The 23,572-nt window shown below is 47.2% G+C and overlaps 1 long non-coding RNA gene across 2 annotated transcripts in view; it reads right to left on the reverse strand.

The window, feature by feature from the left end:
• LOC139185300 (uncharacterized) overlaps positions 1-22,096 on the reverse strand; it is a 33,869-nt gene extending 11,773 nt beyond the window's left edge. The window contains exon 1 of one of the 2 annotated variants that reach the window (XR_011568919.1): positions 20,147-22,096. This is a non-coding gene — a long non-coding RNA (uncharacterized lncRNA). Of the gene's footprint in view, positions 1-20,142 lie in introns of both variants that reach the window. The other variant, XR_011568918.1, reaches the window with a different exon arrangement.
• Between the last annotated feature and the right edge of the window lie 1,476 nt (positions 22,097-23,572).

Consider the following 23,572-nt stretch of genomic DNA (forward strand, 5'->3'; position numbering starts at 1 on the left):
TCCAATGAGTCAACTCTTCACATGAGGTGGACAAAGTACTGGAGTTTCAGCTTTAGCATCATTCCTTCCAAAGAATCCCAGAGCTGATCTTCTTCAGAATGGACTGGTTGGATCCCCTTGCAGTCCAAGGGACTCTCAAGAGTCTTCTCCAACACCACAGTTCAAAAGCATCAATTCTTCGGCACTCAGCTTTCTTCACAGTCCAACTCTCACATCCATACATGACCACAGGAAAAACCATAGCCTTGACTAGACGAACCTTTGTTGGCAAAGTAATGTCTCTGCTTTTGAATATGCTGTCTAGGTTGGTCATAACTTTCCTTCCAAGGAGGAAGCGTCTTTTAATTTCATGGCTGCAGTCACCATCTGTAGTGATTTTGGAGCCCAGAAAAATAAAGTCTGACACTGCTTCCACTGTTTCCCCATCTATTTCCCATGAAGTGGTGGGACCCTGCCAGGAGCCGGCGAGAGGCATTCCGCTCGTGACAAAGGTCATGAGGAAGGAGGCTCGGCATACGCAAAGGCGGGATTGAGCCTCAGGAGTCCCCTCGGATAATCTTGAGCATCTACCCCCCAAAAACCAGAGTCTGCCTACTTTATTGCTTTGTCCTCTCACCTCTGACTTTACTGGGGGCTGTCCCCCACCACCATCTCACTCTCTCTGTCAAAGAGTTAACTTACAGCTCCAATTAATAAAGTTCCTGGGCAACTAGGAGTGTTTAAATCCAAACCCCTCAGATGGCTCTCTAACTCGCCTGACAAGTTTACCCGGACTCCTGCAGCTATGCATACAATTGTTTACAGTCTCCCAGCCTCGAGAGGCACGGGAAGCTTAAGATATTCAAATAGCTTAGAGCCTCTCAGAGAGTTAGAAACTGTCAGAATAAACTAGTAAAGGATTTCATTGATGAGCCAATGCTTGCTGCCAAGTTTTCACATCCCCTGTATTGTATCCTTGAATGTGTATTAATTAATATAGTTGGTATGTAGAAAAAATAAGTAGTGGCCTTAGTGTTAGCAACTTTAGACCCTTAAGGTAATAAATTCTTTCCTTTGTTGTAAACCCATTACGCATCTGCCCTATAGGAATGCAATTTTATCTAACACCGTCGGAAGATGGCACCAAACCTTAAAATAATTACTCTTAGAGAAAATAAGTCTTACGGTTGACAAACCTTTGTCAAGAATCATAAAATGTTAATAGGCCTTCTGGCCAGAAGATGATGTAAATCACCTAAACCGTTTGTATACAATAAATTTGCAGGAAAGAAACCCTGGTTTTTGATAAGGATCAAAGACTGCTGACTTTGCATCCCCTATTATCCTCTATGTGTAACTTAGGGTATAAAAGCCCCTGTTGAACATAAAGCTATGGGCCTTGCTCACCAAAGCTTGGTCTCCCCATGTCATTTTTCTCCTTAACTTCCAAGCTGAGTCTCCATCTGGAGCACGGAGGTCCTCTGCGACCATTTATTTGCCTGGGCTTCTAAGACCCACTTGAGAAGGTGTCTAAGGTGGGGCACCTTCCGCTATTTAAGAGGGCGCCTGCGGCCTCCGTGGTCAGAGCTAACCTGGTGTCACAGGTTATATTGGTTTTCCGCGTAAACCAAGCTACTCAGCCTCTTTTCTACACTGAATTTTCCTACTGAGCTATCTTCATTCTATTACTCTTTATATCTTTGATGAATAAATAAATAAATAGGTCGCCGATGCCATCTCCCCTTCGAATACACTGGATCAGCCGGGGCTGGACCTCGGCAGGACCAGATGCCATGATCTTCGTTTTCTGAATGTTGAGCTTTAAGCCAACTTTTTCACTCTCCACTTTCACTTTCATCAAGAGGCTTTTGAGTTCCTCTTCACTTTCTGCCATAAGGGTGGTGTCATCTGCATATCTGAGGTTATTGATATTTCTCCCGGCAATCTTGATTCCAGCTTGTGTTTCTTCCAGTCCAGCATTTCTCATGATGTACTCTGCATATAAGTTAAATAAGCAGGGTGACAATATACAGCCTTGACATACTCCTTTTCCTATTTGGAACCAGTCTGTTGTTCCATGTCCAGTTCTAACTGTTGCTTCCTGACCTGCATACAAATTTCTCAAGAGGCAGATCGTGGTCTGATATTCCCATGTCTTTCAGAATTTTCCAGTTTATTGTGATCCACACAAAGGCTTTGGCATAGTCAATAAAACAGAAATAGATGCTTTTCTGGAACTCTCTTGCTTTTTCCATGATCCAGCGGATGTTGGCAATTTGATCTCTGGTTCCTCTGCCTTTTCTAAAACCAGCTTGAACATCAGGAAGTTCACGGTTCACATATTGCTGAAGCCTGGCTTGGAGAATTTTGAGCATTACTTTCCTAGCGTGTGAGATGAGTGCAATTGTGCGGTAGTTTGAGCATTCTTTGGCACTGCTTTTATTTGGGACTGGAATGAAAACTGACCTTTTCCAGTCCTGTGGCCACCGCTGAGTTTTCCAAAATTGCTGGCATATTGAGGGCAGCACTTTCACAGCATCATCTTTCAGGATTTGAAAGAGCTCAACTGGAATTCCATCACCTCCACTAGCTTTGTTTGTAGTGATGTTTTCTAAGGCCCACCTGACTTCACAATCCAGGATGTCTGGCTCTAGGTCAGTGATCACACCATCGTGATTATCTGGGTCGTGAAGATCTTTTTTGTACAGTTCTTCTGTGTATTCTTGCCACCTCTTTTTAATATCTTCTGCTTCTGTTAGGTCCATACCATTTCTGTCCTTTATCGAGCTCATCTTTGCATGAAATGTTCCTTTGGTATCTCTGATTTTCTTGAAGAGATCCCTAGTCTTTCCCATTCTGTTGTTTTCCTCTATTTCTTTGCATTGATCGCTGAAGAAGGCTTTCTTATCTCTTCTTGCTATTCTTTGAAACTCTGCATTCAGATGTTTATATCTTTCCTTTTCTCCTTTGCTTTTTGCTTCTCTTCTTTTCACAGCTATTTGCAAGGCCTCCCCAGACAGCCATTTTGCTTTTTTGCATTTCTTTTCTATGGGAATGGTCTTGATCCCTGTCTCCTGTACAATGTCATGAACCTCATTCCATAGTTCATCAGGCACTCTATCTATCAGCTCTAGGCCCTTAAATCTATTTCTCACTTCCACTGTATAATCATAAGGGATTTGATGTAGGTCATACCTGAATGGTCTAGTGGTTTTCCCTACTTTCTTCAATTTAAGTCTGAATTTGGCAATAAGGAGTTCATGGTCTGAGCCACAGTCAGCTCCTGGTCTTGTTTTTGCTGACTGTATAGAGCTTCTCCATCTTTGGCTGCAGAGAATATAATCAATCTGATTTTGGTGTTGACCAATGGTGATGTCCATGTATAGAGTCTTCTCTTGTGTTGTTGGAAGAGGGTGTTTGTTATGACCACTGCATTTTCTTGGCAAAACTCTATCAGTCTTTGCCCTGCTTCATTCCATATTCCAAGGCCAAATTTGCCTGTTACTCCAGGTGTTTCTTGACTTCCTACTTTTGCATTCCAGTCCCCTATAATGAAAAGGACATCTTTTTTGGGTGTTAGTTCTAAAAGGTCTTGTAGGTCTTCATAGAACCATTCAACTTCAGCTTCTTCAGCATTACTGGTTGGGACATAGACTTGGATTACTGTGATATTGAATGGTTTGCCTTGGAAACAAACAGAGATCATTCTGTCGTTTTTGAGATTGCATCCAAGTACTGCATTTCGGACTCTTTTGTTGACCATGATGGCCACTCCATTTCTTCTGAGGGATTCCTGCCCACAGTAGTAGATATAATGGTCATCTGAGTTAAATTCACCCATTCCAGTCCATTTCAGTTTGCTGATTCCTAGAATGTCGACATTCGCTCTTGCCATCTCTTGTTTGACCACTTCCAATTTGCCTTGATTCATGGACCTGACATTCCAGGTTCCTATGCAATATTGCTCTTTACAGCATCGGACCTTGCTTCTATCACCAGTCACATCTACAGCCGGGTTTTGTTTTTGCTTTGGCTCCATCCCTTCATTCTTTCTGGACTTATTTCTCCACTGATCTCCAGTAGCATATTGGGCACCTACTGACCTGGGGAGTTTCTCTTTCAGTATCCTATCATTTTGCCTTTTCATACTGTTCATGGGGTTCTCAAGGCAAGATACTGAAGTGGTTTGCCATTCCCTTCTCCAGTGGACCACATTCTGTCAGATCTCTCCACCATGACCCGCCCGTCTTGGGTTGCCCCATGGGTATGGCTTAGTTTCATTGAGTTAGACAAGGCTGTGGTCCTAGTGTGATTAGATTGACTAGTTTTCTGTGAGTATGGTTTCAGTGTGTTTGCCCTCTGATGCCCTCTTGCAACACCTACCATCCTACTTGGGTTTCTCTTACCTTGGGCATGGGGTATCTCTTCACGGCTGCTCCAGCAAAGCACAGCCATTGCTCCTTACCTTGGACAAGGGGTATCTCCTCACCACCGCCCTTCCTGACCTTCAGTGTGGGATAGCTAGGCCCTCCTGCCCCTGCGCAGCCACGACTCCTTGGACGTGGGGTTGGTCCTCCCGGCCACCGGCCCTGGCCTCAGGCTTGGGGCGTGGGGTATCTCCTCCAGATGATGGTAAAAGGCAGGGTTCCACTGACACATTAGAGAACTAAGCACCTGACTCGTTATTCCTTGGGACCCACCTACAGGAATCCTCTAAGCCAGGCAGAACAAGCAGTGGCATTTAAGCAGACTCATAGCCACTTGCCAAATTTCTCACCCCACTAACCTGCAACAGTGCTAGCAGTGCCTACCCCAAAGACTCAATTTTGGAAATTATATGTATTTTAATTAGGTTAACGAATGCTGTTGCCTGGATACATAACATATTAGCCGAGGGATCCATCAGCCGGGATTCAGCAATCTGATTATCCACATACCTGTCAGCATAAGTTAGATTATGCTGCATTAACAGGCACCCCCAAAATTTCAGTGGCTTAAAACCACAAAGACTTATTTCTCACTGTGCTGTACATCCATCCCAGCTCAGCTGGGGCCTCCAATCCACAAGCTCTCTCTGGAGCTGAGGCTGGCATAACGGCCACCACCTGGAGTGTCGATGATTGCCATGACAGCGGAAAAGAAGGATGGAGCTTCCACCAGAAGTATCACTGCAGTTCATACTTCATCCACAGAAGCGAGTCTCGTGGCCACATCTGACTGCAAGGCAGCTGGGCAGCACCATCCTACCCTGCACCTAGGTGGGTAAGGTCCTGGGGTCCCTGTCTGGCCAATTTCCAACTGTTGGAGAATTTTATTTTTTTTACTGAAGTATAAATGATGTACAATATTATATAATTTTGTATATTTTATATAATTTTGTACAATGTTATATAATTTTATATATTATATAAATTGTGTAATATTGGGCAAATATATATTATATAAATATTATATAATTTTGTACAATATTATATAATTATATAATTTGGGCTTCCCTGGTAGCTCAGATGGTAAAGAATCCACCTGCAATGTGGGAGACCTGGGTTTGATCTTGGGTTGGGAAGATCCCCTGGAGAAGGGCATGGCAACCCACTCCAGTATTCTTGCCTGGAGAATCCCCAGGACAGAGGAGCCTGACGGGCTACAGTCCATGGGGTCACAAAGAGTCAAACACAAGCGAGCGACTAAGCACATTATATCATTAAAGGTGTACAACATAGTAACTCAAATTTTTTAAAGATTATGCTCCATTTATTAAACATTGGCTAGGAGAAGGCAATGGCACCCCACTCCAGTACTTTTGCCTGGAAAATCCCATGAACGGAGGAGCCTGGTAGGCTGCAGTCCATGGGGTTGCTAGAGTCGAACACGACTGAGCGACTTCACTTTCACTTTTCACTTTTCACTTTCACGCATTGAAGAAGGAAATGAAAACCCACTCCAGTGTTCTTGCCTGGAGAATCCCAGGGACGGGGAAGCCTGGTGGGCTGCCATCTATAGGGTCGCACAGAGTTGGACACGACTGAAGTGACTTAGCAGCAGCAGCAGCAGCAGGGCTTCCCTGGTAGCTAAGTGGTAAAGAATCCTCCTGCCAATGCAGGAGACGTGGCTTTGATTGCTGATTTGAGAAGATCCCACATGCTATGGAGCAACTAATCACACATCCCACATGCTGTGGGCCACAGCTCCTGAGCTTGTGCTCTAGAGCCCTGGAGCCGCAGCTACTGAAGCCCGCATGCTCTAGAGCGGGTGCTCGGTAACCAGAGAAACCACTGCAATGAGAAGCCCGCACACTGCAGAGAGTAGCCCCCACTCACCCCAACTAGAGAAAAGCCAGCAATGAAGATCCAGCACAGCCAAAAATAAATAAATAAATAAAATTATATATATAAAGAAAAATTGGTGCACCCAGAGCCAGTGCTCTGGGACAACCCAGAGGCACAGGGTGGGGAAGGAGGTGGGAGGGGGGTTCAGGGCTGGGGGACACATGCATACCTGTGGCAGATTCACGCTGATGCATGGCAAAAACCATCACAATACTATAAAGTAATTATCTTCCAATTAAAATAAATAAATTAATTTTTTTAATTGGCTAAATTTCCTGTGTTGTACAATATACCCTTTCCTCTCCCTCACTAGTCTTTTTCTATATCTGTAAGTTTGTTTCTGTTTTGTTATATTCACTAGTTGGTTGTATTTTTTTTTTACCTGGGTTCACTGTCTCTCAGTCTGGAGGAGTTAGAAGTGGCGTCCTGGGACCAGCAGCTGTCCCGGGCAGCCAGATGACCTCCTGCCCTACCTGTGGCCCATCGTGGAGTCACAAGGCCCCGCCAGGCCCAGCCTCCCCTTTGTTAAACTCTCTCCCTCTGTCAGCTCCCACTGGACTCCGAGCAGACCAGTTTCTTTTATCGTACGTCTCCAGCTGGGCTGCAACCTGTGGATCACTCCAGGTTCAAAGAGTCTGAAGCAGAGGAATTTAGTGCTATGAAGAGTGCTTTTATGAGCTGCGGTTCTCACCTTCCAGGCACGTTTGAGGCAGCTCTGACTCAGTCTCCCATTCAAAGGCTGTGTTCAATGGGGAACCAGCAGGGAGCTAGCAAACCTGAGCATCTGAGGACTGACTCAAAAAATAAAATAAAAGTGAACAGGTGCGAGAGAGCAGAAGTGCCTGCAGCAGCCTCCTACCCGCTTCACTGGATGTGCTGGCAATGAAGAGGCTTCAGCCCCGCCCTTCCCTGCAACCCAGAGGGACTGGCTTCCTCCTTCCCCTCCTAGCTTACAGTGCCCAGAGGTGCGGGAGGTGGCTGCTGCTACTGCGAGCTGGATGCCCCGCAGGACCCCGGCTCCTGAGCAGGAAAGGGCCACCAGTCACCCTGGTGTACCCCAAACCCCAACTTGGGCACGTTTTCAAGATGATTTCCTTTTCATATTTATTCTGAAGGGGCTGTTCCTTGACTGGGACTCTGAGAAGCTTTGTGCCCATTTCGGAATTCTCCCACCTGGACAATGGGATTTCTCCCTTCCTGGGTACCTTGAAGAAAGTGCTACAAAACTGAACAGGCTGGCTTCAAAACCCTGGGTGTTTAAATCCCAATTTTGAGTTCAGTTCCCAGTTATGCCTCCTACCAGCTCTGTGCATATATGCTAAGTCACTCAGTCGTGTGCAACTCTTTGGGACGCTATGGATGGTAACCTACCAGACTATCTCTGTCCATGGGATTCTCAAGGCAAAAATACTGGAGTGGGTTGCCATGCCCTCCCCCAGGGGATCTTCCCGACCCAGGGATCAAACCTGTGTCTCTTATATCTCCTGCATCGCCATGCAGCTCTTTATCACCAGTGCCACCTTGGGTGTGTCCTTGGGTAAATTACTCTTCCTCTCTGCTTTAGTTTCTCCACCTGTAAAATAGGAGTGACACCCAGTGGGGTACTAACTGCCCTATGAGATAGTTAGTCCTCTATTCAGAGGATCAGCTGAGTTGATGTGTGCAAAGCACCTAGAACAGTGCCTATCACCTAGGTAGCACTCTTGAGAGTTAGTGGTTAACATCATTGTTACAAACCCCAAGTACAGTCTAGTCCACACCTCACCAGTCAGTGGCAAAAGTCATAAGCTATAAAGTAAGGACCCAGAGCCATTCCCAGCACTCTCCCCAGGCTAGCAGCACCCACAAACCCCAGCATCCTATGGACTGACCATCTCTTCTTTCCCTTTGGCATCTACAAACCATGGTTGTAGGCTTAGACATGATCTAAACTCAGGAGCGGTAAGTTCCCATAATGTTGCCACCTAGGGGCTGCTGAGAGTAAATGTCCTGTAGCCGTTGCGTCTGCTTTGAGCAAGCAGGTGGAGTCAGAGGGTGCTCATACAGCCTGTTAAGTGCCCCATGGCCTGCAAAGGCTGGGGGACATCATCCTGCAAAGAGAAGAGCATTTGGAACATGACGAACTGGGACGTAGGATTCTCTTGGGGCTTCCTTCCTTCTCCTGTCTAGGCAGAGGTTGTTGACAAAGCCATAGGGAGATGAGAAGTGAGGGAGACTGCGGTCCAGGTTAGGATGGTGAGATTTGGGATGTAAGGCATTCTGACTATTCAGGTCATAGAGCCTGAGCAGGCTCAGTCATTTCAGGGCAGAGTCACCCTCCAGGCAGATGCTAAATGACCTGGAGCTCACAGCCCAGGGTTCTGCACGCATATGCACTATACACACACACCTTGCTAGCCCATGCGCACACACACACATCCCCAGGGATGTTATTCCTAGCTGCACGTTGGTGACTAGCATCCCCCAGGCCTAACTGAAACCAATAAGCCGTGTATTCGGTGGACGTAACAAGGAAGAAAAGGCCACCTTAAACCTTTTCCCTGGCAAACCTCCCATCACATCCTGGCGGCTGAAGTGGCTCCAGAAACGAGGAGGCAGCGCGGCAGCTGACGCCCTCTGGTGGACAGTCTGGGCTCAGCTGCCCGCACGTGTGCTCCAGGGTGGCGGCTGGGGAACAGCACAGAGCAAATAAGCACACGTTTCCGGGCTGGGTGGAAGCGCTGCGAAGAAATGAGAAAGAGGCCATGCTGGCTCTGAGATGCTCACAGCCTTCCCCATTACGTCTCGCCTAGCCTGGCTTGCTCCTCCTGCCTTGGCATCTGTATGGTATCAGCTTAAACATAACCAATAAACAACCCCAGAAGCTCCTCTCACTGAATACCCGATACTCTACACCCTGCACAGGCTTTTTCTCATCCATCAGTTCTGTAACTCTATTTTATTGAATATTTTATTTTTGGCCACACTTGCAGGATCCTAGGTCCCTGACCAAGGATCAAAACTGGGCCTTCCTCAGTGAAAGCTCAGAGTCCCAACAACAACAGGGAATTCCCTCTCAGTGTGACTTTTATCTGATTTTACAGATAGGGCTCAGAGCAGGTAAGTGACTTGCCCAGAGCCACACAGCCAGCCCATAGATGCCAGAGAAATGCCAAAGATGTTAAGTATGTGTATTTATTTAAATAGCATACACATGGTATAAAACTCAAATCTTATAAAGGAGTTCACAGTAAAAACCAATCTCCCCACCACCACTGTCCCCCAGGTCACCACCACAGGGACAACCTCACTTTCTAGTTTCTTGCAACTTGTCCACAAATATTCCATAAATCTAAAAAGAATTATCTTTAAAAAACACAAAAGGTAGCATGCTATACAGGGCTTCCCTGGTAGCTCAGCTGGTAAAGCATCCGCCTGCAATGCAGAAGACCCTGATTCGTTTCCTGGGTTGGGAAGATCCCCTGCAGAAAGGTTAGGCTATCCACTCCAGTATTCATGGGCTTCCCTGGTGGTTCAGATGATAAAGAATACACCTGCAATGTGGGAGACCTGGGTTCGATCTCTGGGTTGTGAAGATCCCCTGGAGGAGGGCATGGCAAACCCACTCCAGTATTCTGGCCTGGAGAGTCCCCACAGACAGAAGGGCCTGGTGGGTAAACAGTCAGACACAACTGAGCAGCTCCGCTCAGCACAGCATGCTATACACTCAGCTCAACCTTGTCTTTCTCACTCAACAATGTCACTGAAGGCCGTTCTGTAGCAGCAAATGCATAAAGCTGCTTTGTTCTTTTTGAAAGTCTATTGTATGGAGTAACCACAGGTCATTTAACTTGCCCAAGGTTGGGGGTTTCCGTGTCTCCAGTCTCCTGATAACACAAATGCACCACAATGAACCTTCTTGCACGTATGTCCCTTTTGCACAAGAGGAATTGCTGGGTCAAAGGATATGTGTATCTGTGATTTTGAGAGATGTCGCCGAACTTCCCTCCAATATGGCTGTACCACCTGACCCCAGGCCCCACCACTGGCAGGAAATGGAATCCGGGGTCTCCTGACTCCACAACCAAGGCTCCCACCCCTGCCCCACACCCTACTTCGACAAACCCTCAAAGTTACAACTCAGACCCACCAGACAGGCAGGGCCAGAGCTGGGCCAGCAGGCTCTCACTAACCACCTCGGAAGCCCAGGGTTCATGGACGAGGGGAATCTTCCCGGCTCTAGGGGTAGAATGTCCATGCAGCCATGAAGCTGTAGCTCCTGAGCACACAAGACCCTCTGGGGACACACCTTGGCCTCCCCAGGCATCGAAAAGGAGCAGAGAAGTGACCTCTGTCCCTAGCCTTCAAGTCACCAGCGCCTCCCGTGGCCACCCTCCAAGGATCTGCACCCTTGCTGAGGGTTCACCCTGCTCTGGCCCCTGCTGAGGGGAGGAGGCTCTGTTAGCTGGGAGCCCCTGAGACTTTGGCCCCACTGCACTGGCCTCCACGTGGACGAGCCCGTCTTGCTGGGCGCCTCCACCATAAAGCAGCATTCGCCTCTGAGGAGAGATGGCGAGAGAAGACCCTGGTGACTCGCTGCCCCCTCGTGCAGCCTTCTTCACCAGCAGAGCACCCTTTCCTCTTTCCCTGTCCCCTACTGGAATCCAGGGACATCTGGTGAGCCAAGGCCAAAGCAGTCCTACTCCGGAGGGGACTGGAGGTCTGAGCAAGGACACTTTCATCAGCTCAGAAGATAGTCAGCCAGGGAGATCCACGCCATCCACTGTAGAGAGTTCCAGGAAGGGGGTAGGGGGACGTGAAGCTAGGGTCTGTTCCGCCCACCAGCCCTGGGGGCTGTGGGGGTCAGGGAAGCCCAGCTGACTCCCACTCAGCACCTGGAAGAAGCCATGACCAGAGACCTGGGAAAGGAGGTGGGGCCTGGAAAGCTGCCTGGATGGCTCCAGGGTGGGTGATGAGCATTGCCAGATGGGGGAGCACTCTCCCAACCCGCCCACCAGTCACAGCAGCTACTGTCATCACTTCCAGCAAACACCCGTGCCAGCTGATCAGGGCAACGCTGCCATCCTTACAACTCACACAAGGAAACTGCACAGCCCTTTAAATGGCAGAGTCACAAACAAAATCTCAGCTTTCTGACTGGACACTTAAAACCTAGGGTAGTATCAGGGAGCCTGCAGAGTGACATGACATCAGACCAGAAGCCCCCAAGAGACTATTCTCTAGGGAACCCAACAGCAGCTGCCCTTTAGGTTAAGATACAAAATTTGTCTGAAAAATAACTAGAAAGCTTCAACTACAAGATGGCAAGATTCCTGAACCTAATAGTTAGGGATCCTTGAGCAAGGCAAGTTGTCAGCCTGACTTTGTGCTGTTTCCTCTTCTGAGTGTGGAGTTTTAGAAGTTGAGCTCCTGCCAACTTTCTCCAAAAAATGCCACGCTTCCTCCAACATGTCAGACCTGGCTCCTGCCACCAGAGGAAGTGATTTCCCATTGGACTGTGGTCCTCACCCTTGACTCTCATTAGAAACACTCAGAAACCATTGCTCATTTTTAGGCATAATAATGATACTATGAAAGTGAAGCAAAACTGTTGGTCGCTTCAGGTGAGTCCAACTCTTGGAGACCCCATGGACTGTAGCCCACCAGGCTCCTCTATCCATGGGTTTTCCCAGGCAAGAATCCTGGAGTGGGTAGCCACTCCCTTCTCCAAGGGACCTTTCTGACCCAAGGACTGAACCCGGGTGTCCTGCATTCCAGGCAGTTTCTTTACCACTGAGCCACCAGCTCCTCAGAAAAAGCAAAAGTTATCTCAGCCATATGTACTAACCTTTGTAGATGAGATAATAGGATGTCTGAGATTTGGTTCAAAATAACTTGGAGGGGTGTGAGTGAGAGTGGAGATGAAACAAGGTTGGCGTATTGGTAACTGTTGAAGCTGGACTGTGGGTACAGTAGGAGTTCTTATGATATGATTCTATCTACTTTTGTACATGTTTAAAGGTCCCCATAATAAAAAGTAAAAAGAGGAGGAGGAGGGAACTTGCAGAGAGCATGGTGAGACGCAGCTCCTCGGCCTGGCCGAGAATCCTCAGACTGGAGCCCTGAGCCAGTCGAGCTGGGAGGCTGTGTGCCCCTGGAGACCCATCTGTCTTGCCAGCTGCCACTCGGGCCACACGGGGTGTCAGTGCCAGGAGTGTGAGCCGCCTCGGGATCAGCCTTTGCCTGCTCGCCCCGCATCACTGTCAGGATCACAATAAGGAGAGTGGCAGAATCTACGCACAGAGCGGGTTTAATCTTGATTAAAATCTTTTTTGCACACGATGTTCCCAATTTGTTTCTTTGTTCCTGGTATCTGGAGTCGCACAGCTTCTGATGTGTGTCTTGGAGACAGAGCAAGTTTAAGTGACACACCATGGTGGTGAAAAGACTGATGCCAGCCAGCAGGAAACACCAGCCCTACTGCCAGGCTGCTGCACCTGGTCGGCCTCTGGGGGCCTCAGCCTGTGCCAGCTTGGGGGGGCCCCACAGAGGACTCTGGGTGTGGTGGGCAGAGAGATTCGGGCAGCCCAGACCTGGCCAGTATTACTCTTACTGTGGCCGACTCAGAACTCAACTGAAAGTTTGATCTGATGAAAGCTGACTCAAGCTTGTGCCTAGAGCAGGGCCATCACTCTGGGCTCCCCTGAGCCCCTGAGCCAAGAGAAAGCTTCCAGCTCCAAGAACCTCCCTGACTCTTCAGCCAAAGCTTCCATCTCTTTATCTGCTTTATTTATTGAGGGGTATAGGTATGACCTTTTCCACTTTTTAAGTTCTGCTTCATATATATATATATATATATATATATATATATATTTAAAGTTTGAATATATATATATATTTTCTGAGTTTGAAAAGAACTGACTTTGATATATGGGGAAGACTAGAAAATGTGGCCCACGTGTCTGTACAACCAGAACATGTGGGGACACTGAATGGGATGACCTGGTTGGAGAAGAGTTGGCGGTTTCTTACAAAGTTAAGCACACATCTACCACGTATTCCTGCCATTCTACTCCCATGTATTTTCCCAGCAGAAGGAGCCAGTGATGAGGAAGATCTGAGTTTGATCACCCCTGAAATCCTCAGAAGCCCGTATCATCCAACAGGAGCCATGAGCCATACCCCACTTCTGACCCAAGCAGAGACAGGATGACTTTGACCCAGCCTTCATACAACCAGGTGGGGAGAGTGCCTTCTCCCCATCTTCACATGGACCACCACCAAGCTCAGAGGGTCAGGACCAGTAAGGGTAGGGGAACTCCCCTGAGTGTTAACATCTTTCAGGGTGAGAAGGAGGACCATCACTAGACAAGCCCTGCTCTGAAAGTAACCAGTTCCCAAGTTGTCAATTGTAAGCTAAGTAGCTTATAATAATAAGTATTTATAATAAACATTACAACCGGCATGAAAACTGACTTTTACTGAGCCCTCACCAGGTTCCAAGAACTCTACAGATATAATCTGATTCAGTAATTCCAACAACCCTATAATGTATTATTCGTATTTTATGAATGAGGAAATTGAATCTCAAAGAGGTTAAGCAACCAGCCCAAGGTCACACAGCTGATAAGTAGCAGAGCCAAGACTTAGAGGACAGCATCTGCTTTTTTAATTCTTGGGGGCCCATGTGAGAAGTCACTTCTCGGCTGCCCTCAATGCAGTTGAAGAGATTAACGAAATTCTCAAGATCAGGTTTCCCGTTTTGACCTTTTATTTCCTGAATTCACAGGCCTGGTTATTTTTCCATTAGCCCCTTCCAGAGGAAGATAGAACAATAGCCCTTTCCCCTTAGGCTCTTCACCATGTCCCTGGCAAGCCCATGAAGGTATAACATGAGTATTTGTTGGAACCTTGCTTGGAGACCAGGACTGTGAGATCCTAGACCTAAGGAGATCCTTAGACTGTCTAAGAATCCTAGGCTGCCTCCATCTGTGAAATCCAATATTCATGGTTGTCATCATTGTCATCATAATAGTTAATAAGCATTGAGTGCAAACTCCCTGAGCTAAGTAGTCTTTTTTTTTTTTAAGGTATTAACTCAGTTAATCGTCACACAATTCCTTAAGATGGATACTATTATTCTCTCATTTTATAAATGAAAACTAAGACTTGGAGAGCTTAAATAACCTGCTCAAAAAATCATGCAGCAAAGACAGCAGCTCTCAGGTGAAAGGAGCTCCCTTCTCGTTACACAGACATCCTGGGGCAGAAAACGAGGCCTCAGTGTCTCTGAAGTGGAGAGGAAGCTGAGCCTCCAGTGGCATCTACTGTGGTCTGACTCTGTGATCTTCACTCTGCTGTGTACGCGGCCCCCATCAGGACTGGGGCGTCCATGCCCGACTCCTCGAACATGCACTGCCATGGCTTGGAAAACACTTGTACCTTTGTCTACACACGTGTTAAAAAAACTGACCCTCCCACGAGGGGCTGAGCAGGTGGTCAAATACGGACTGAAAAATTGAAATTTAAAACACCTGTGGAAAATATTTTATATTCAGAAGATCAAATCAGATCTATAAGAAAGTGCTTTGAAAAACACAAAGCAGTTTCACGGTGTTTAGTAATAAATGCTGGCACAGCGCTAAGTTCGACCAAATGCCTTCCGCGAGGCAATTCTCCTCTCCACGGGGAGCCAACCGTGTGTGCCACTCACCCTCTCAAATTCTTTGCTCTGTGCACGCAGCACCAAAAGACCCCACGTCTCCTCCCAGCAAGGAGGGCTGACCTTCATCCCCAGCACGATGCTCTGATACTCTTGCCGCTAACTCTCAGAGAACTGCGGGCAGTCCAGGATTAGCGCCTCAGGAGAGTTCAGAGCTCACCTATGCCAAACCTGCTTTTTCTATTGTGAAAAGTCTCCTGGCATTATGTCATCTTGCAGGGTCCTTTATGTCAGCCGACTACAGTTAGCTTTGGCCAAGTTATTGATACTTTAGACACATAAGCCAACGTGAAAGATGCAATTTGAATTCCTCTCAGTTTCCAGCGCCTCCAAAACGAGAGGCATTCACGTTTAGTTCTCCTACCGGTTGCCTCTCCAAGCTTATTTACGACTATATTGGATTCCAAGGACAGGAAATTACACATACAACCTCCATCCTCCTTCCCATATTCTAGGTAATGATGCAGTTTCTCTTACACCTCGGCGGCTCTTCTGGGAGCACATGCCAGTTTGGGATGATGGAGGGGCCATTCTAGCCCAGCCATCACCAAAGCAGCTCACACCACCTGCTTGGGCTGGAGGGAAGCCAGTGGCCCCTCAGACTTCCCTGCCTCCCAGGCCTGTGCCAGAGCCATGGCTTTTCTCCTCATAAACTCAGTTATCGGAACCAGGGGCAAAACACCTCGTGATTTTGTCATCCAGATTCATCCCCGGAATGAGCTGCACTAAAGTCATTTTTGTATCCTGAAAGGAGTACAGAGCATCTGCTTTTCCCCCAAGCCCAGCCACACCGCCCCAGGACTCCTGATTCTCCCCACACATTGCATGTTACATGTTCCAGGTTATAGATCTGATTCAGAGCACATCTCATACCCACAATGTTGTTGTTTAATTGCTCAGTCGTGTCCAATTCTTTGTGACCCCATGGACTGCAGCACCCCAGGCTTCCCTGTCCTTCACCACTTCCAGGAGTCTGCTCAAACTCATGTCCATTGAGTCCGTGATGCCATCCAACCATCTCATCCTCTGTCATCCCCTTCTTCTCCTGCCTTTAATCTGACCTCTCCTCTCACTTGGGCCTGCAGACCTGCATACCTAGAAATACTAGAACCCTGATATCCATACACAGCTGTCCTAAACTACCTATTAAATACTTGACAGAGTAACCACCAACCTCAGATTCAAAATATCAACCCTGACTGCCAACGCTCTAGTTACCCCATCATTAAAGGAACAGACACCTCAAAACACAATGAAAGGTTTTTGACATATGATTTTCTCCCTGAATGAGGAGAATAAGAAGGGGAAAGACTGGGGGTGTAGAAAACCAATCTATTGGTTAGCCAGGCACCCTGCCTGCATCCCAAGACCACTCCAAGCCCCTTGCATCCCACATCATGCTCCATCCAGTTCTGCCCTCAGATTAGGAGGCCCACTCAGGGATGATTGAAAACAGACACTTAGGAAGATTGGTTTTAGGCTCTGAAGGCTAATAGCAACTACTTTAAGTGCCCTCAGCTCCCTGGCAGCACGCCCCAATTTCATCTTGCTAAGTGATAACTAATGACACTTAAATTCCATCTTCTGGGAGCAAGGGAGCACAAGATTTCTCTGCCAGCCAATTAACCACAAGGAGAATGTTTAACCTCGTGGAATCCAAGATATTAAAATTAACAAGGAGATGCTCATTTTTCACCTATAAAATTGACAAGTACATTTTAAATGGCAGTAAAAAGCATCTATACACAGCTGGTTGGGAATATGTACTTTCAGGAACATAATTTAGGAATATCAATCAAAGTCCTATAAAATGTGCTAAACCTTACATAAAGAGGAAACCTCAAGGATGTTCATTACAGCAATGATTGTAATGGCAAATACATATATATAGGAATCAACCTAAAATTCACGTAATGGGAAACTGGTTAAATAAATCAGAATGTGTTCATATCATGAATGAATGATGATGACGTAAAGTAATTTGATGACATCTGAAAATGTTTATATTACAATGTTTAATGGGAAAAGCAGGTACAAGACAGTATGATCCCATTGTTTAAAATTATATATATATATATATATATATATATGTATGTATGTATATAAATGAGAGCAAACGAGTCAATCCTAAAGGAAATCAATCCTGAATATTCATTGGAAGGACTAATGCTGAAGCTAAAGCTCCAGTACTTTGGCCACCTGATGTAAAGACCTGATGCTGGAAAAAATTGAAGGCAGGAGGAGAAGGGGACGACAGAGGATGAGATGGTTGGATGGCATCACAGACTCTATGAACATGAGTTTGAGCAAGCTCTGGGAGATGGTGAAGGACAGGGAAGCCTAGTATGCTACAGTCCATGGGGTCACAAAGAGTTGGACATGACTGAGCAACTGAACAAAAATAACAACTATATATATATATACATATATACCTACGTGTGAGTATATATATGTATGTGTGTGTGTATATATATATATATATATACATATATATATATATATATATATATATATATATATTCTGATTCTGAGCTAGATGTTTGAAAAAGTTATTATTGGTTACCTAATGGGTTAACATTGGGTTATGGGGCTTCCCAGGTGGCGTTAGTGGTAAAGAACCTGCCTGCCATTGCAGGAGACCTATGAGACATAGGTTCAATCCCTGGGTCAGGAAGATCCCCTAGAGGAGGGCATGGCAACCCTTTCCAATATTCTTGCTTGGAGAATCCTATGGAGTCCTCTGACTCTAGGACATGATGAAGCACATATGCATGGGTAATTTTTACATTTTTGTAGTACTTCTCTATTTTTTCAGTATTTTCCACCATGAATACGCAATAATTTATAATCTGAATTTTGTAAAAGGTTTTCACTGTTATGATGAAGGTGATGTTAGGTACATCACCATATTTAAGACTCTTGCTGTCTTCTCTTTGAAGGAAAGGGAGAAGGGTGGGTACCCTAGACCTGGCCAGGATATTCCAACAGAGATAGTAATAGAAACAGTTCTAGATGAGGTGGGACTGTCTTGAGAATGCAAGGCTGCTCCACCAGCATGCTGCTATCCACAGGTGAGAGTAGTGACTTGAAGGCCCTGGGAAAACTGAGATGACCAGAAGCTGTTCTTGTCCTATCCAGGGACCCTGCCAGATGGGGCAGTGGTCTCCAGTCCCTTCCCCTTGTCCTTATACCAGTCCAGGAAATTCAGTTGCAGTTGAAGATCTCAGAAATGGGCAAGTACATAGACAGGCAGATGTATGTGCTTAACAAGTCACCGATATCCAGCAGGTCAGCAGAGCCAGAGACACTTAGCTTGGAGCTAAATCACACTTTGGAAGTCTTTCCAGCATCAGGAACAACATAAAGCATAAAGCACTTATTCAACACAGCAAATGTTCACTCTCCAGAGAAATAAAATGGGTGCTGTTTAAATACGATCAGAATTTTCTTCCCTAGGAATAGTGAAAAAGGAGATAGAAATCAGGTACCTCTTGATTTAACTTATTAAGTAGCCATTTAGTAGTAAAAACAATTGGCAAAATAGTTACATGAGAACTAACCAATGAAACACAAGCACCATGGTACATTCCTATGAAACAAATCACAGTTCACAGCCACACCAGGTTTGCAAAGCACTACAAAATGGGATGTACTGGTGGTTAACAATTGAAAGTCAATATCTAAACTCAACTATTTGATAAAAGGCTGACCTGAAATCAGACCCGTTTGGTGAAGTGCTTCTTGGTGTGATATGTGAGGGTGGGATGGGGGTGTCAGAAACATCATCAGACCAATGACCAGCCCAGGTAGTCCCCAAAGGCCATCTGGTTCTAGAGGAACACAGCTCTTCCCCAGGGAGATGGCCCAGGGCTGCAGCCAAGCCTACAGCTGGCCCCAAAGGTGGAAAGAATGCATCCTTATGGAAAGTTTGATTGATTCCAAATCTGAAAGTCTTTGTCTCCTCTGGGCACAGCCAAGTCTCATACCACACAACAAATGCCAGAAGGAATTTGGCATTCTGCTTGCCTCTGTTTGGTAAAGACAGGACAGGCTAGGGCAGATTATCAACAGTGAGGGCAGGATGGAGCTCAGATCTGGCTGCATCCTCTGAGAGGCAGGCATCTCTTTCCAGGGGGCCTATGAACCCCACCCGCTTCTCAGCAACCAGAAGTCCTGTGAGGCCCAGGCTATCTGAATGAATCTTCAAGAGGCATTGTGGAGTTCAAGAGGAATTGTGGAATGTTCATTGGAAAGACTGATGCTGAAGCTGAAGCTCCAATACTTTGACCATCTGATGCAAAGAATTGACTCATTGGAAAAGACCCTGATGCTGGGAAAGATTGAAGGCAGGAGGAGAAGGGGACGACAGAGGATGAGATGGTTGGGTGGCTTCACTGACTCAATGGACATGAGTTTGAGCAAGCTCCGAGAGTTGGTATAGATAGATAGGGAAGCCTGGCGTGCTGCAGTCCATGGGGTCGCAAAGAGTCGGACACGACAGAGCGACTAAACTGACTGACTGACCCCGTCCCATGAGTCTAGATCAGAGCAGATGAAAGGAGTCCTCCCAGAAATCGGAGCTGGGGAGGGTCCAAGGGTTCCAGGTGCCCCAGCCCCCTGACCACACGGCCCAGATGTGTTGGACAGCTTTCCTGCCCGCAGGAAACTATGGGGTCTCAGAAGAGCTGCACAGGGGTGAAGATACTCACCCTAAGTCCCTACCTGGTAAACTAAGGCAGCCATGGAGCTTTGGCCTCGCTCTGAAGCTGTGCCCTCAAGCTCTAAACCTGGTGAGTCCACAAGAAGACAAACCTGGAACCGGACACAGATGTTTTAACTGGAGAGTAGCGGAGAAAGGAAGCCCTGGTCCGGCTCAGCTGCCCAGGTACCCCAAGGGCCAGGATTCCACTCTGGGCTCGAGGGCCCCGTTGCAGAAAGAGAAAAGCCCCCTAAAGAAGAAACTGCCCTGAGGGAGAAATCACCTGGAATGTTCCCATCATCCACTGAGAAGTATTCCCAGACAGAGGGAAGCCAACAGCCACTCTGAAAACACTTCCGGGGGTCCAGGTGCCAGACACAGAGGTGGATTTGACCAGGCCCCCTTGGCTCAGGTGGTACTAGTGGTAAAGAACTCACCTACCAGTTCAGGAAACAGAAGAGACACGGGTTCAACCCCTGGGTCAGGAAGATCCCCTGGAGAAGGGCACGGCATTCTAGTTTTCTTGCCTGGAGAATCCGATGGACAGAGGGTCGCAAAGAATCGGGCATGGCTGAAGCGACTTAGCCCACAGCTCACTCATGGTCCAGAGCAGAGGGGTCCTGAGGACAAGATGGCTGTCTCTGATATCCCCCCACCCTCTGCCTCAATCAGCCACGAGACTGGTATCTTGAACACTACACACACACACACACCCCCCCCTAGCATCTAGGAAGGGAAATTCTATCTCTTGCTTATAACCAAGTTACCCCATTTTCTGACCTTAAAAAAGAACAGCAGGTTTCCTTTGAAGGTTTCAAACCTTATTAACCACAGTGGGAAATGATGCTTTAATGGGGCTGTGACGGTCTGAGCCTCGGGTGTCTGTGTACGCAGCCATATTACTTAGCAACACCATAGCCGTTTAGGTTTAATTTCCTAGCTTGCCTGATAAGCAGGCTGCAAATGTAATTTGTGATGCCGCAAGCTGGGCAAACTCACGGGGCTGTTAGATGAGTCACCGGGTGATCGAGGCCACCGTGCCGAGCTCTGCGGAAGAAGAGTAATGAACCCTGATCTGTGGGGCTGATAGCACCTGAGCAGACACCGTTTCCTCTGTGTCTGGGAGCTTGTGTTGCCTCCCATCCTGCTTTGGGGTTTGCTGGTGTCATTTATGAAGGGAAGCTTCACTCACCCGTCAGCTCCTGTCAGAATTCCCTTCCAGCTTTCTGAAAACTCAAAGCCCTGTAAGACCAGACAGCTAATAATAATAACAATGATAGTAATAACAGTAATAATAGCAAGTGTTTTTTGAATATTTAACAGATACTATGCTAGTGTTTCACATGAATTATCTCAGTCAATTTTCCTAACGACCCCAGGAGGTAGGTACTGCTGTTATTCCTACTTTCAGATAAGGAGACTGGGCACAGGACAGGTAGCCTCAATGGTAAGATAATAGGGAGGAGAGGGCACGACTGTCCACTGAACAGGGCACGCCCTGCCAGAGGCACCAGCTGTCATTCGAGGCCAGTCAGCTGTTATCTGGGTTGCCAGAACTGCCACTTTTCTAAAAGAGCAGGAAATCCAGATTTTTATATAAAATGCCATGAGTTTTAAACCTCAGCAGCAAATTCAGTTATTGATTCAGTTATTTAATAAATACTATGAGAACCAAACCAGTCAAGTCTGCCTACCAGTTGCAACCTCCTCCTCATTAGAGCAAGCAAGGAAATTCATCAACAATTGCACTCGTTTTTCTTGCTTCCGTGCCCCCAGCCCTTGGCTCAGCCTCACTTAGCTGTATCCCTTCTAGAGCCTCAGCTGGAACTCCATTCTCCCAGGAGCTCAGGATAACAATCTTAAAGTCGTCCTTGGTATCTTCTCTTTTCTCACATCTCGCAGGCAGCCTGTCAACAGGTGTTCTGGGCTTCCCCCTTAAAATTATCCGTAATCTTCCACTTTTCACACCCTACCAAAACCACCCTGGTGCAAACCACCGTCAGAAACCAGCAGCCAATGAGCCACCAGCTACACCCAGCTTTCCCCTTCCCTCCATTCTCCCCAGAACAGCCCTGCCCCCTGGATCTGGTCACTTCACTGCTCAACCCTCTCCAAGGGCTCCCATCTCACTTGGTGAAAGTCCTAAATGGCCCTCAGACCGACCCCACCTCCCACCTCTCTGTCCCTGGACTACAGACACACTGCTTCATCCTTGGTGGTGGTGTTCAGTCACTCAGTTGTGTCCGACTCATTGTGACCCCATGGACTGCAGCACGCCAGGCCTCCCTGTCCTTCACCATCTCCCGGGGTTTGCCCACGTTCATGTCCATTGAATCCGTGATGCCATCCAACCATCTCATTCTTTGTCTCATCCTCTGCTGCCCAAATACACCAAAAGCAAATGCACCCCCACCGCAGGCCCTGGCACTCCAGCCCCCACCGCAGGCCCTGGCACTCCAGCCCCCACCGCAGGCCCTGGCACTCCAGCCCCCACCGCAGGCCCTGGCACTCCAGCTCCCTCCAAGTCTCTCCCCCCCCCGGGGTCCTCTTGCCTGTCACTCTCCCTTCACTCTGTTCGGTTGCCACGGATTTGGAAAGATCTCCCTGGACACTTACCCCAAACAGCAATCTTCTCATCATTCTCCCTCCCTGCCCTTCTCACTCAGCCCTATGATGTACCTGAGTCAGCTGTTTGCGTTCTCTCTCTCCCCACTGGAAGACATCCTCCACAAAAGGTGGGAATTTGCTTTCTTTTCTGCTCTACCCCTGGAGTCTAGACCCATGCCTGGGGCATAGGTCATAAACAAACATTTAACTTGATTAAAGGTTTGTTGAATGGATGAAGAAATGAACATAGTGGGCCCTTATGAGACATGTTCCTTGCTCAGATTGCTACATGTGCCTTGAACCCATCTTCTCTTCATTCCGCGTCCGCCTGGGGGACTGTTCCCTCCACAAGGCCAGCCACTTAACAACCTCAGTTCAGTAGGGTGTCAGACTGACTGACCAGGAGACAGTCCTCAGTCTTACACATCTGCCACATGGTGATCTGTGAGCCTCTCTCCCTGGATGGAAGGAGCCCTGGCTCAGCCATGATGGTGATGACTTTTATAATTAGTCCGGATGAGACATGCAGGTTTTGTGTGAGGGTAGAACATTTTAATCCTTAATTACAAGACTAGATAAAAGCTCTTTACTCACTTATCTGCAGAATGTGTGCATTTGCTTGTTGGCTTTCATTTCATTTGAAAACTCATACATTCTGGGAAGGGTAGATGTGATTCAGTCCTTCATAGTTCTTTCATATAGACAGAAACAGAGAACTATAGACTGTATGATTCCAACTCCATCCAAATCCTCCAGAAAGTCTGGACAGTAATTCAACAGTAATTCGAGCTGCAGTAATTCAACACATATTCCCTCCATAGACCTCCGTGGACCCAGCACAGCATGGTCAGCACCCCACAGGATCACTGGAGAGCAGGACCCACCCTGATTAGCCACAGGTGTCCTGGATATTCATCCCTCCTTGGCCACTAAGTGCTCCAGCTCAACAAGACTGGATGACCACTCAAAAAGCCAGGATGACCAGATCCAAATCTCAGGTTTACTTGGGAAAGAAGCAGAACTGAGAGACCCAGTAAGACATACTCATGTATGGCAGGGAAAGGCTTCATCTAGCAGCGCCAACTCAAAAGCTGATGGGAGAGAACTTGGGAGGGTGTACAGAAGTGCAGCCCAGTCCTAAGCTATGGTGGGGGAGGTACTGGGCCTTTTGTCATTTGCTGAGGGACCCAGCCTGTGAAACACGTATCTCTCTTTGACCACCTTCTCTGTACCCCACAGTCTTCCTTTCTCAACATCTTT

This window comes from Bos indicus, chromosome 10, assembly GCF_029378745.1.
Source record: "Bos indicus isolate NIAB-ARS_2022 breed Sahiwal x Tharparkar chromosome 10, NIAB-ARS_B.indTharparkar_mat_pri_1.0, whole genome shotgun sequence".
Taxonomy (NCBI): domain Eukaryota; kingdom Metazoa; phylum Chordata; class Mammalia; order Artiodactyla; family Bovidae; genus Bos; species Bos indicus.